Source organism: Elephantulus edwardii, unplaced genomic scaffold (assembly GCF_000299155.1).
Source record: "Elephantulus edwardii isolate Elephantulus edwardi_28Jun2011 unplaced genomic scaffold, EleEdw1.0 scaffold00232, whole genome shotgun sequence".
Taxonomy (NCBI): Eukaryota; Metazoa; Chordata; class Mammalia; order Macroscelidea; family Macroscelididae; genus Elephantulus; species Elephantulus edwardii.
The window spans coordinates 2,486,767-2,497,762 of record NW_006399982.1 but is presented as its reverse complement, the minus strand read 5'-3'; the positions used below and the strand labels follow the sequence as shown (position 1 = coordinate 2,497,762).

At 44.7% G+C, this 10,996-nt stretch overlaps 1 protein-coding gene across 1 annotated transcript in view; it reads left to right on the top strand.

Moving 5' to 3' along the window:
* Positions 1-10,996, top strand: part of B4GALT1 (UDP-Gal:betaGlcNAc beta 1,4- galactosyltransferase, polypeptide 1) — a 67,872-nt gene that overhangs the window by 34,211 nt on the left and 22,665 nt on the right. The window lies entirely within an intron of this gene.

Here is a 10,996-nt window from a genome sequence, read left to right as displayed (position 1 = left end):
CAGCATTTGTTGCTTGCTGTTCTGTTAAATTTTGCTATTTTGACTGGGGTGAAATGATATCTCATAGTTGTTTTAATTTGCATCTCTCTTAGGGCTAGGGTTTACCCTTATTATTAAACTCATAACAACTCTATGTACTATGGAACATAGATGTAATTTAGGATGAAATCTAAATTATAGTATCAAAAGCAAGCTAGTTCACTGCTCTGTTATCCTAGCCTTTTAACTGTTTAGTTGAATGCAATGTAGCTCAACACACACTTGCTTAAGTTTGCGTAGCTGAAAGGAATGCAGCCTTTAAGTAAAGGAAACAGGTGCACAGACAGGTGGTCTGTGTTCTGCAGTGCTCTGGTAAAGATCCTTATTCTGGTCCCTCAGGGCACTGATTGACCACAAAGGGCTTGAGGAACTATTTGAAAAGGGGATGACTTTAGGGTTGAATTTGGAAGGATTTTTACTTTCCTTTTTTTCACAAGGATGACTTATCAGAATGTCTACCGTAAAAAGGACCAATATAAATAAATTAAAGCCAGAAAAGGAGGAACTGTAACTTAAACAAATAGAAAGTTAATACAGGAATAGTTAAAATACTCAGTATGTGTGATATTCTGCCTTACATAGCTAGTGCATTAGCCCCTTGCAAAAGCTGAAAGTGAAACATGTTCCATTATGGGAGAGATATCTATATCATCAGAGAGGAGAAAGCCACTGCCATTTCACCCTCGCCCTTCACCAAGAGGAGGGAGAGGTGGTGCTTAGCAAGAGAATGTGCAAACTGGCATTTCTCAGATTAGATAGTTCACAGTCTCAAATGAAAATGACTTAGTGATACAATATGTATGTATCAGAATTGAACTGTGCTCTGTAAAATTTTTGTTATTTTATTTACTTTTAAAATTTTTATTATTTTGTGTGTGTGTGTGTGTGTATCGTCAAATCAAGTCTGACTGGTACAGGAGCAGATTGCCCCTCCTTCTCCAACAGAGCACCTGGTGGATTCGAACCGAGTACCTCTGGGATTGCCATGCAGCTTCTTGCCACTAGGCCACCAGAGCTCCCTAAGATTTTTGTTATTTTAAACAAATTGTCCATTTTGTTGTTGGGAATGCATGTAGCTGGACATATGACAGTCCAGCAGCTCTGTGTGTACAAATTGGTGGCATGATTGCATTATTCAAGTTGTACCACCATTTTCACCCTCCCTTTCTGCTTGAAAGAGCACGGCACACAAGGCAGACTTGCCTGACTAATTAAGCAAAATGATTTGGTTTTAAAAAGACTGCGGAGGATATTTTTTATTTAAAGTTTCAAGATTATCTCAGGGCCATCATCTCTGGGATTAATCCAGCCTTCCTGGCTCCACAGGGTCTGGAGTCCAGGAAAAGGAATATTCTGTTCCACATTTCCTCTCTTTTGATCTGGATTCTGCTATAGCATCTTACACCCAAATGTTCAGTAGTGGTAGCCAGGCATCATTCAGTTCTTCTGGTCTCCTGGCACACATAGCAGTTGTTCGTGGAGGCCATTGAGCACACATTCCATTTCCTCCTCTTTTTTTTTTCTGCCTCTTTGTCTTCCTGTTATTCCAGGTGAAGAGACCAACTGCTGTGCCTTGCAGAAGCCTCGGTGGCGTAGTGGGTTAAATGTTGGGCTGCTAACAGGAAAGTCAGGGACCCACTAGGAATGCAATGAAAGAAGAATAGACAGCCTTCGAAAACCAGAGGAGGATTACTATGAGTCCGGTTCAACTTGATGACGTTGGCTTTGGTTTTGAGTGCACTTTGGATGACTACCTAAAGTTTTTCAGACCCCAGACCCTAGAAAGTGGAACAGAAACACCAAGCACATTGCTGGTTAACTCTGGTGTCGCATGAAACCAATGACCCCAGCCTTTTAACTCAAAGAGCCAAATTCCACGAAGTTTTAGGTAGTGCATAAGCAGCCTCAGCAGCAACTCTGTGTGTGTGTGTGTGTGTGTGTGTGTGTGTGAGTGATTGTATATCTATCACACAACTTTTGCCAATTCGGTTTTTTACAAGCATACAGTTAATTAATACAGTTAATTAATGGCAATTGCAGTAATTATATAACACTATCCTTCAAATGTGATAATGGTCACCCATGGTGGACAGTGTTTGGTGGAGCTGCCCTACTAAAACAAGCTTGGAAGCATAAGTGGCATCCACTTCCAAAATAGTTTGCCTTCTGAAACCCAATGAACTTGGAGAAACTATGAAAGTTATATAAGTGTTCAGGTCTTTCATTCATAGGATCACTTATGAATCGCCTACAACTCGATGGCACTGAACAACAACACAATATCCTTCATCAGTTGGATTTTTCTATTACCATTAACCCTCTTGTTTCCCCATAATTCCATCGCAGGTAACCACTAACAGACTTTGATCTCTGTATGTATGCCTTTTCTTGTCTTTTTTATTTCACTGTGGTTGTTAGGTGCTGTTGAGTCGACTCCAACTCATAGCGACCCTATGTACAACAGTCCTAAACCTTGCTCTGTCCTGAGCCAATCTCACTGTGTCTGACACACCTACTACTATCTTCATTACCTCAGTTACTGTGTCAATCCATCTCATCAAAGTCTTCCCCGCTTGTGTTGACCCTCCACCCTTCCAAGCGTGAAGTCCTTCTCCAAGCACTGGTCCCTCCTGGCAAGATAAATGAGGTTATATAATGTTTGTTCTTTTCTTATTTCACGCAACATAATGTCTTCAGTTCCATTTATGTTGTAGCACGTATTGAGACTTCATTTCCCTTACTGATGGAATAGTACTCTATTGTGTGTATTCAGCATATTTACTTATCAAATCAAATCAACTATTCATGGATCCCTAGAGTTTTGAATCCTGCTGATTTTTTTTTTTTAGTAGACTGCCAGGCCTTTATTCTGAGATACCTCCGGGGAGAGCTGAACTTTCCAGCTTTCATGTTAAGGCTGAGCAGCATGACACTACACGACTCCAAAATTACTCAGGCTGCTTGCTAAAAATGCAGATTTCTGGGCCCCAGACTTACTCAGATCAGAATCTCAGGTGAAGAGGACCTCAGCATCTTCAGTTTTACATGGTTCTTTATGCAGCCTATGGTTTGCAAACTACATCACCAGCATTTTGAAAGCAAATGTAGCAACAAGTTAGGGTTTAACTTTGTTTGAAGGTTGGATGAGGCTTTCAGGAAGACGAGAAGGGCACACAGAAGAGCATTCTCACTGAGCCATTGCTGCTGTGGTCACATTTTGGAAGATCTAGAAAATGGGGTTCTCAGACACATCACACTGCTGCTCTGCAACTGGGTTCACTGTGCCCACTCAGTTCCATTTTTCACAGACTGTCTTACTCAGCAGACTTCCTCTGGCAGGTTCCTTTATCTTTTTTTTTTTTTGAGCTAGGACTTGGCTCTTCTCGGGGCCCCTGTGTACAGAAACCTAAGACCGCTTGAGTACTTAAGAAACACAGAGGACAAATAGAACTATACTGAGTTTGAAAAAGGTATTTCTTTCTCTGCGACCCAATAGTGTCTCAGATAGTGAGTTTGCAGAACAAGTGTGAATTTTTAAATTGTGTTCTGTTTATGCCCAGGGTATCAGGTAATTTTTGTAGATTACTCCTGTTTTTCTGGCTTCTGAGTTATATGATTGGAAATCTTTATTTAGGAAGTCTCGTCCTTATTTGGGAAAAGGATTAAGGAGGAGCCAGCCTTCTCATCGCTGGGTTTCGTTTTAACATATTCACTGTGCAATTTGAAAGTTATACATAAAGGAAATAAAGAAAAGGACCATGAACATCTGAAATGAAATAGAAATCATTTTTAGCATCCTTGAAGCCTTTGTAAGTCAGATTTTAAAACTTGCTGAGAAATGGTTAACAGAGGAATTGAGAGTCTCTCCTGGTAGCTCTGTCTCCTCTTTTGCCATCAACCCTTTTTCTCTTATAGGTTTACTGGCATCCTCTCTGGTGTGTTGTCAGTGGCAGAGATAATAGCTATATGCCCTCCACTCTGCTGAGAGCTGGTGGTGTCTGTCACGTCCGTGGCTGCCAAGGGAGAGACAAGCAGAAACTCACAGATCTGTGTGCTGAGTCTGCCCCAGACGGCAGTTATTCTTTCTGCTGTCACCCTCACTGCTCATGTGTGCTGGTTTCCCTCCTTCCCTGGAATGTGATCCTTGGAGGAGAAAGACCTCTTCTTGACCCAGTGCCTTCTCTGTGTTTGGTACCACCTGGCATGTGTATGTACTAATTAGATTCATGTTTGAATGGATGTGATTCTGAGAATATTTACAACAGGAAGTGGAAACAATTTCTAATAGTCTAGGAAATCATCTTGGGGAAGGTGATGTGTAGATCTAGGCAGCTATTGAAATAGAAAAATATATAAATATAAACATAAATATAAATATAAATGTCCCTGGAGACTTGAGGAGAGCTTGCTCTCTTCCCTGAAGGTCTAGAGAGAAAGTTGGAGATGAGCCCTGCGCAGTAAGTGAGGCTTCTCATTTCTAATCTAAGAGGTTACAAGGAGCACAATGAGTTTGCAGAATCTGCAAACAACAAGTCTGGGAGTGCCCAGCTTCTGGGGTGTCCTCAGCCTTAGGAAGATGTGTCCAGAGAAAAACGACCCCTTCGTGTGACCCTGTGAAGGTGACTGTAGTGGGAGACCTGTTTTGTGAGGGACTGTGCCTTGTCTTGTCAGGGCTCTGACCCAGCTGATGAAGGTACCTACCTAGGACTGCAGAGCTCTAGGCACCATCTAGTTCTATAGTTCTCAAAGGTTTTAATTTAATTGCCGGGGAAATTTACTAAAGAAGCTTAGGGGTCTGATGCAAGGCTGTCAAATAAGAATTAGAAATAAGTAAGTAAAAGGAAAAATAAAATCATCCCAGCATCAAAATTTATCATCATCCATTCGTGTGAGAGAGGCTGTTTTAAACATTATTAGAGTTGTTATTGTTAGGCGCTGTTGAGTCAAGTTCAACTCATAGCAAGAATAGGAAGCACTTAATCTTGAAAGAAGGGGCATTCCCACACATTACTTGAGCTTGATTAACACCTACACTGTCCTTACTTTTATTATTTGTCCCAGGTTGGTGGTGAAACATCGTCACACTACAGCATCATAAGCATTTTGTCTTCAACTATTGGTGATCCACTGGGAAGCCACGATTAGATGTTCCAGCCCATTTTACAGAATTAGCCAGGCTGAGACTAGAGGACTGACCAGTGGCTCTGACAGTGTGAAGGTGCATCAGCGACGCCCTGCCAGGATTGGCTCTGGATGAGCAGGGTTTCTGATCAAGGGGTGCATGTGTGTTTGCATTTATTATGACAGGCAAGGGAGCAGTGGAATTTATCTGAGTTGAGCTCACACATTGAAGTGATCAAGCGACTTACACACAAGGCCATGACCTAGACTCCCAGCTGAGAGGCCCACATGGTGGGACTTGCGCTGGGGGAGCTGAGGACAGGCTCACATCTGCTCATCTGCTTACGTAACCCTGCTTCCCTGCTTCCAAAGCCGAGAAAACACACAAGCCAGCCCAGCGGGGCCGAGGGCCTGTGGTAGCACACGCCATGCGCCACACAGCAAGGGGGCCCTCGGCCCTGTGCCTCCCCCCTGCAGCCTCCCTCTGTGGCCTGTGGCCTGGCGGTAGATCTTCATGGTCACTGCCCTCTGAAATCTTAGCTCTTGGGATTTTCTCCTTGGATCAGAGCCGTGCAATGGAGTGTGGCCTCTGTAATGGCAGGACAAGGAGGTGTGCAGGGCACCTGAGAGGCGTCTGGGCTGGCAGCGGACCCAGGAAGGTATTTGGCTCCAGGTCAGGGGCTGCTGCGTGCTGTCAGTCTGAGGTATGAACCATGAGGTGAGGGCACAATAGCCAGATGTGCAAGGAGGGAGGCATAGGGGTTTGAGGGCCCAGGTGTTCTCGGCGCGCTGGCAGCCGGGTGGGAGTCAGGGGTAGGGCACAGTGAGGAGCAGGAAAGTGAGAAGAGACTGCCCTGTGATCAGGCTGCGGGAGCATCAGCAAAGCAAGCTCCAGTGGCCAGGCTTGAGCCAGGCTCTCTTCACTTTTATTCAGCTGCATGCTCTTCGGGGAGCACCTTCTTCTCCTTCTCCTCACCCTCTGCCCCAGGGCAAGCACACAACTTGGCACTCGGCAGACAGAAACAAATTGAAAGTGGCCTTGCCACGTATCACGGGAAGCATCGGGATTGAACAGAACACACAAATAAAGACTCAAGTTTGGCCTTTAGGGAGATACCCACGGGCCATGCATGCTATTGACACCTGTGTGTCAGGCAGGAAGTGGCATCTCTTTCGCTAGACATTGACAACACAAAGGGGTAGTGCACATTTTGTGAGGTAAGCGCATCCGTAGTGAAGGGACTCGCCAAGCAAAGCGTCAGTGAGTGGCAGGACCAGAGTGCAGTCCGGGGCTCTTCCCTCTCCAGTGCCTCCTGTGCTGGCATTTATGAATCACACGGCCACTTGATAAGAATTGAGTCCCTTGCCCTTTTCTGGGCACTGGAGCTGCAGAGACAGATAAGACATAGCCATGGGTCTTCATCAGCTCCCAGGGTGTGAAGCTGGGCGGGTCATGCCAGCAGGGTGTGCTACTGGCAGTAAAAGGGCCTGTTTTCTCTGAATGCATTGGAGAGAGTATCACAGAGGTGTAGATGCTTCAACTGGAAAATGTGATGAGTAGAAATTTGACAGAAGGATGGGAATTGTAAGACATGAGGCAATTCTAGGCAGAGGGATCCAATAGCATGATCTTCTTAGGCTTCCATGTGTAAGAGCAAGGTCCCTTAGGTATAGTAATGAGAGGTGCAATATGGCTGTATTGTGGCCTCTTTGTAGGGGATGTGGGGAAGGTGGGATCCTCAGGGTCAGATCATGACCCCTCCTTCAAAGGGAGTGGGGCTTCCTTCAGAGTGTGGAGTTATATAGCAAGATCTTCTGTGGTTAGATTTTAGTTTGAGGATGTTCCTGTGTTGGGAATGGGTTTGCTGAGGCAATAGGAGGTACGGAGAACATTTACATATGGCCCAGGTCAACTGTGGAAATGAAAGAAGGAGAAGAGGTGAGAGATATTGCAGAGGAAGATTCTCAGGCTGTTGTGAGTCAGTGGGATTGGGAGCAGTAGAAAGGAGAGTAGATTATGAACCACCCGGGCATCAGCTCTGATTGTTTGGTGAACGCTGACGTCAGCTTCTGAGAGAACCCTGGAAGAGAAGCTGACTTGGCCTTGAGTGGTGGTGATGGGATTTGGTAGAGTTCATTGGAATAAGTTGAGTTTAAGGTATCCATGCACATATGTAGTATTGACAAAGAGTAAAGAATATATTGAGGACTGGCAAAAGAGTGAACAGATAGGTCTTGGAGGAAGCAGAGAGATCCCTACAAGCAAAAATGTGAGACTTGCCTTACCTACTTTGGACCTACTGTCAGGAGGGGCCAGTCCTTGGAAAAAGACATCATGCCTGGAAAGGCAGAGCCTCAGTGAACTAGAAACCCCTCAAAGAGAGATGCGTTGACACAGTGGCTGCATTAATGGGTTGAAACATAGCAGATATTGCGAGGATGGCACAGGATTGGGCAAGATGTCGACCTGTTGTATGTAGTCTCTTTGAGTTGGAGTTGACGTGACAGGACCTTAAAACAACATGGGTGTATAGAGAGAAGCCCTAGGTGGCTCAGTCAACCATTTGGCTACGAACTGGGCTTCTGCCTAAACACTTTTCTGGAACCCTTAAAGGGCCATTTCCCCAGCCTTCTAGTCTATTTCCTGGAAGCTGGGCAGACCAGATGTGAATTCCTGTGTTCTCTGTTGGTTTGGAAAGGTGTGAGCACATGGTGAGGCCAGATGCCTCTTGGGTTCCCGAAAATGGAGTTAAGTTTAGCAGCATCTTCAGAACCAAAGTTGGGGGTGAAGGAGGTTGCAGGTGTTGCTGGGCCTTCTGAAGTGAGAGGGTTCAGGGGCCAATCTTCTGTTCATGTTTTTCACAAATGGCAGAGTGCAGCAGGGCCTCCCAGAGGGCCGGGGAGTTGGGAGTCCAGGCCCAGCAGACCTTGTAGGGAAGGACTCCCACCTTCAAAGTGTAAGTTGTAGGAATTCCTGGACACCCCTTTCACCCGAAAGGCCAAGAAGGCCTGTGAAGATGGGAGGTCTAGCCCCCTGCAGCCCCAGGTGTCTAATAAGAATTACCTGGGTTCAAGAGGGGGGAAATTATGCAACAATGAATGAATGAAGGAATTTTTCTTTTACTTTTCAAAGAGAAGAGTGAACTGGGTGGGGAGGGGGGAGAAAAGTGCAACAATGAATGAATGGAAATCCTAAATCTCTGAATGTTCATTAAAATTAATTAAAAAAGTAAACTGCTGAGGGTAGGGAGGAAAATGTGCAACAATGAATGAATGAATGAATATCCAACTTTTCTGTAAACTCTCATTAGAAATCACAATTTAAAAAAAAATCCCTAGGCTCCTTGTAATCCTTCACCTGCTCTTTCTCAGGATCTCCCAAGTAGGGGTGATCCATGGGCGGGACCCAAGAGTCTGAGGGTCTGTGATACTGATGAGTGGATGGGTGTTTGGAGAAAATGAGTCCAGGGGACCCACTGACCTAGTTCTAGAGACCTATGGATGCCTTGGGAAGGTGAGGCTACATCAGTGGTGGGAGGTACTGATGTGTGAGGCACCTCTACATCTCCTGTCTCTCAGGTGGATGGCCAGGGGCCAGCCAGGGCTCTTGGAGGCCGAAAGGGGCCCCTTTCCTGACCCACCATATCTACTGTCTGAGTTCTGTGGTAATAAAGAGAGCAAATGAGAAAAAAAAATAGATTGAAACTTTAATAAGACTCTGGCCTATATTCATGAAATAGCTACCTTAGTGGATATTTATATGGGAATCTGTGGGAGTAGACAGTTGTTGTTGTTATGTGCTGTCAGGTCGCTTGCGACTCATAGCGACTCTATGTACAACAGCCCTAAACTCTGCTCTGTCCTGTGCCAGTCGCACTGCCTCTGACACTCCCATCCCGATTATCCCAGTCACTGAATCAGTCTACTTCATAGAGGGTCTTCCCCTCCTGCGCTGTCCCTCCACCCTCCCAAGCATGATGTCCTTCTCCAAGGACCAGTCCCTCCTTACAACATGTCCAAAGTATGTTAGACGGAGCCTCAGAATCCTTGCCTCCAAAGAACCACCCGGTTTAACCTTCTCTAGGATGAATCTGTTTGTTTTCCTAGCAGTCCATAGGAAGGGTTAAAAGGACCTCTTTAGTGGGTGATATTTAAATGAACCTTGAAAGATGCATTGCTGGTTAGAAGATAAGAGGAGCAGTATTTATGGCCAAGGATAAAAATGATTGGATAGGATAAAAATGCCAAGGATAAAAATCATTGGCATGATTTCCAAGAATGGGGAAGGTGGTGGACAGAGCTGAAACTGAAAGGCCTTGTTAAACTCAGGATGTTGGCCTTCCCTTGGAACTGGCAAGGAATCATTTAAAGTTTAAGCAGGAAATGAGTAAGAGCTATATCTCAATAGCAAGTGACCTGAATGAGAGAGGTCCATGGTGATGGGTGAGAGAAGGTGTGAGGTAGGAAGAGGAAAGGAGGAATTCGATGGGTTCGGATGCACCTGTTGGCAGGTGTGAGAGGAGCAAGGCTTGTAGCTTGTTCTTCTTGTGTGTGTTTCATTCCAAGAAGCTCTCTGGTCCCTGGGGGCTAAGGTCTTGGGGAATCACGTCTTAATAAATGAGCAAGGTAGGCAGAGGCCTGGCCGTCCCACCAACACATTTCACATGAACTTCGCTTTGTGATTACAGTCATCATCACCTGAGTGCTCTCAATCTCTTTCTCTTACAGCTTATTTGTGTCAAAGGCCAAGAAAGTTACTCTGGAGAAACTGTTCCCAAGGTGTATTTCCTGAGAAAATTCATCTGTGGCCAAATGGGTTTGGGAATTTGTAGATATCAGTCTAGAATAAAATGAAGCCAGTTCCTTGTCTGCCCAACTTCTCAGAGCTTTTGATGTGCATCGACTTTGCAGAAGTAATAGTTAACAGGGAGGGCTCCCATCCTTATCTGACCAGGAGTTTCTTTTTCCCGTGTCTTGTTGGGACTAGTGGGCCCTGCAACCCACTTTGAGAAAGTCTAGTTTATAAGGAGTACCGAGAGAATTAGGTTCGAGTCTTGTCTCCAGATTTCACCAGTTTTCCTTCTAAGCCAAATGCCCTCCTCCTAACTTGTTTCTCTCATCTAGGTCTCTGCTCTTCCAGGTCGTTCCTGATTTGCCTTCCTTTCTTTATTCCTTTTGTCTGCACTGATGTAAGTGTTCAACTTTGACATTCTTTCTGGCTACTTCGTTTCTCACGTCTAAGCCTGAGTCTCCTCCTTGGTCTTACTTGTTTCACCTGTGTATCAGGTCCCTTCCTGAAACATGAGTTCCTCCTGCCATTCCCTGTTACCTTCTCATTTGAGACTGATTTCCTCACTTTGGCCTAGCTGAGTACCCACTTCCCCAATTTAGGCAGTTCAGAGTCAGGATGTTATTTTTACAGGCCAGGAAATAGTGGTTAGGTCTCAATCATGGCTTTTTTTTTCCTTTTCTTTTCTGTGGTGTTTTGTTTCTCTTTTTTTAAAAAGGAAATACATTTTATTGTGTTTCAAAGGAAGATTTATGAGCAACCATGAATGAATTTTTGTAAGAGAAAAAGGAACTGTGGGGCGGGTGCTAGGGAAAAAAAATGTGAAACAATGAATGAAATCCAAGTTTTCCATAAACTTTTGTTAAAATCACAATTAAAAAATTACACATATGAAAAAAGGAACGTTTACAAAGCAGACTAGTTTTCTGGTCAATGATTAAACAAACTGTTCCAAAACATTGGTGGTAGTCCCCAGAATGTGTTGGCACTCTCCTATTTCCTCCTGGGTTCCCTGTTTTCATTCATCCGGTTTCCCTGGCCCTCCCT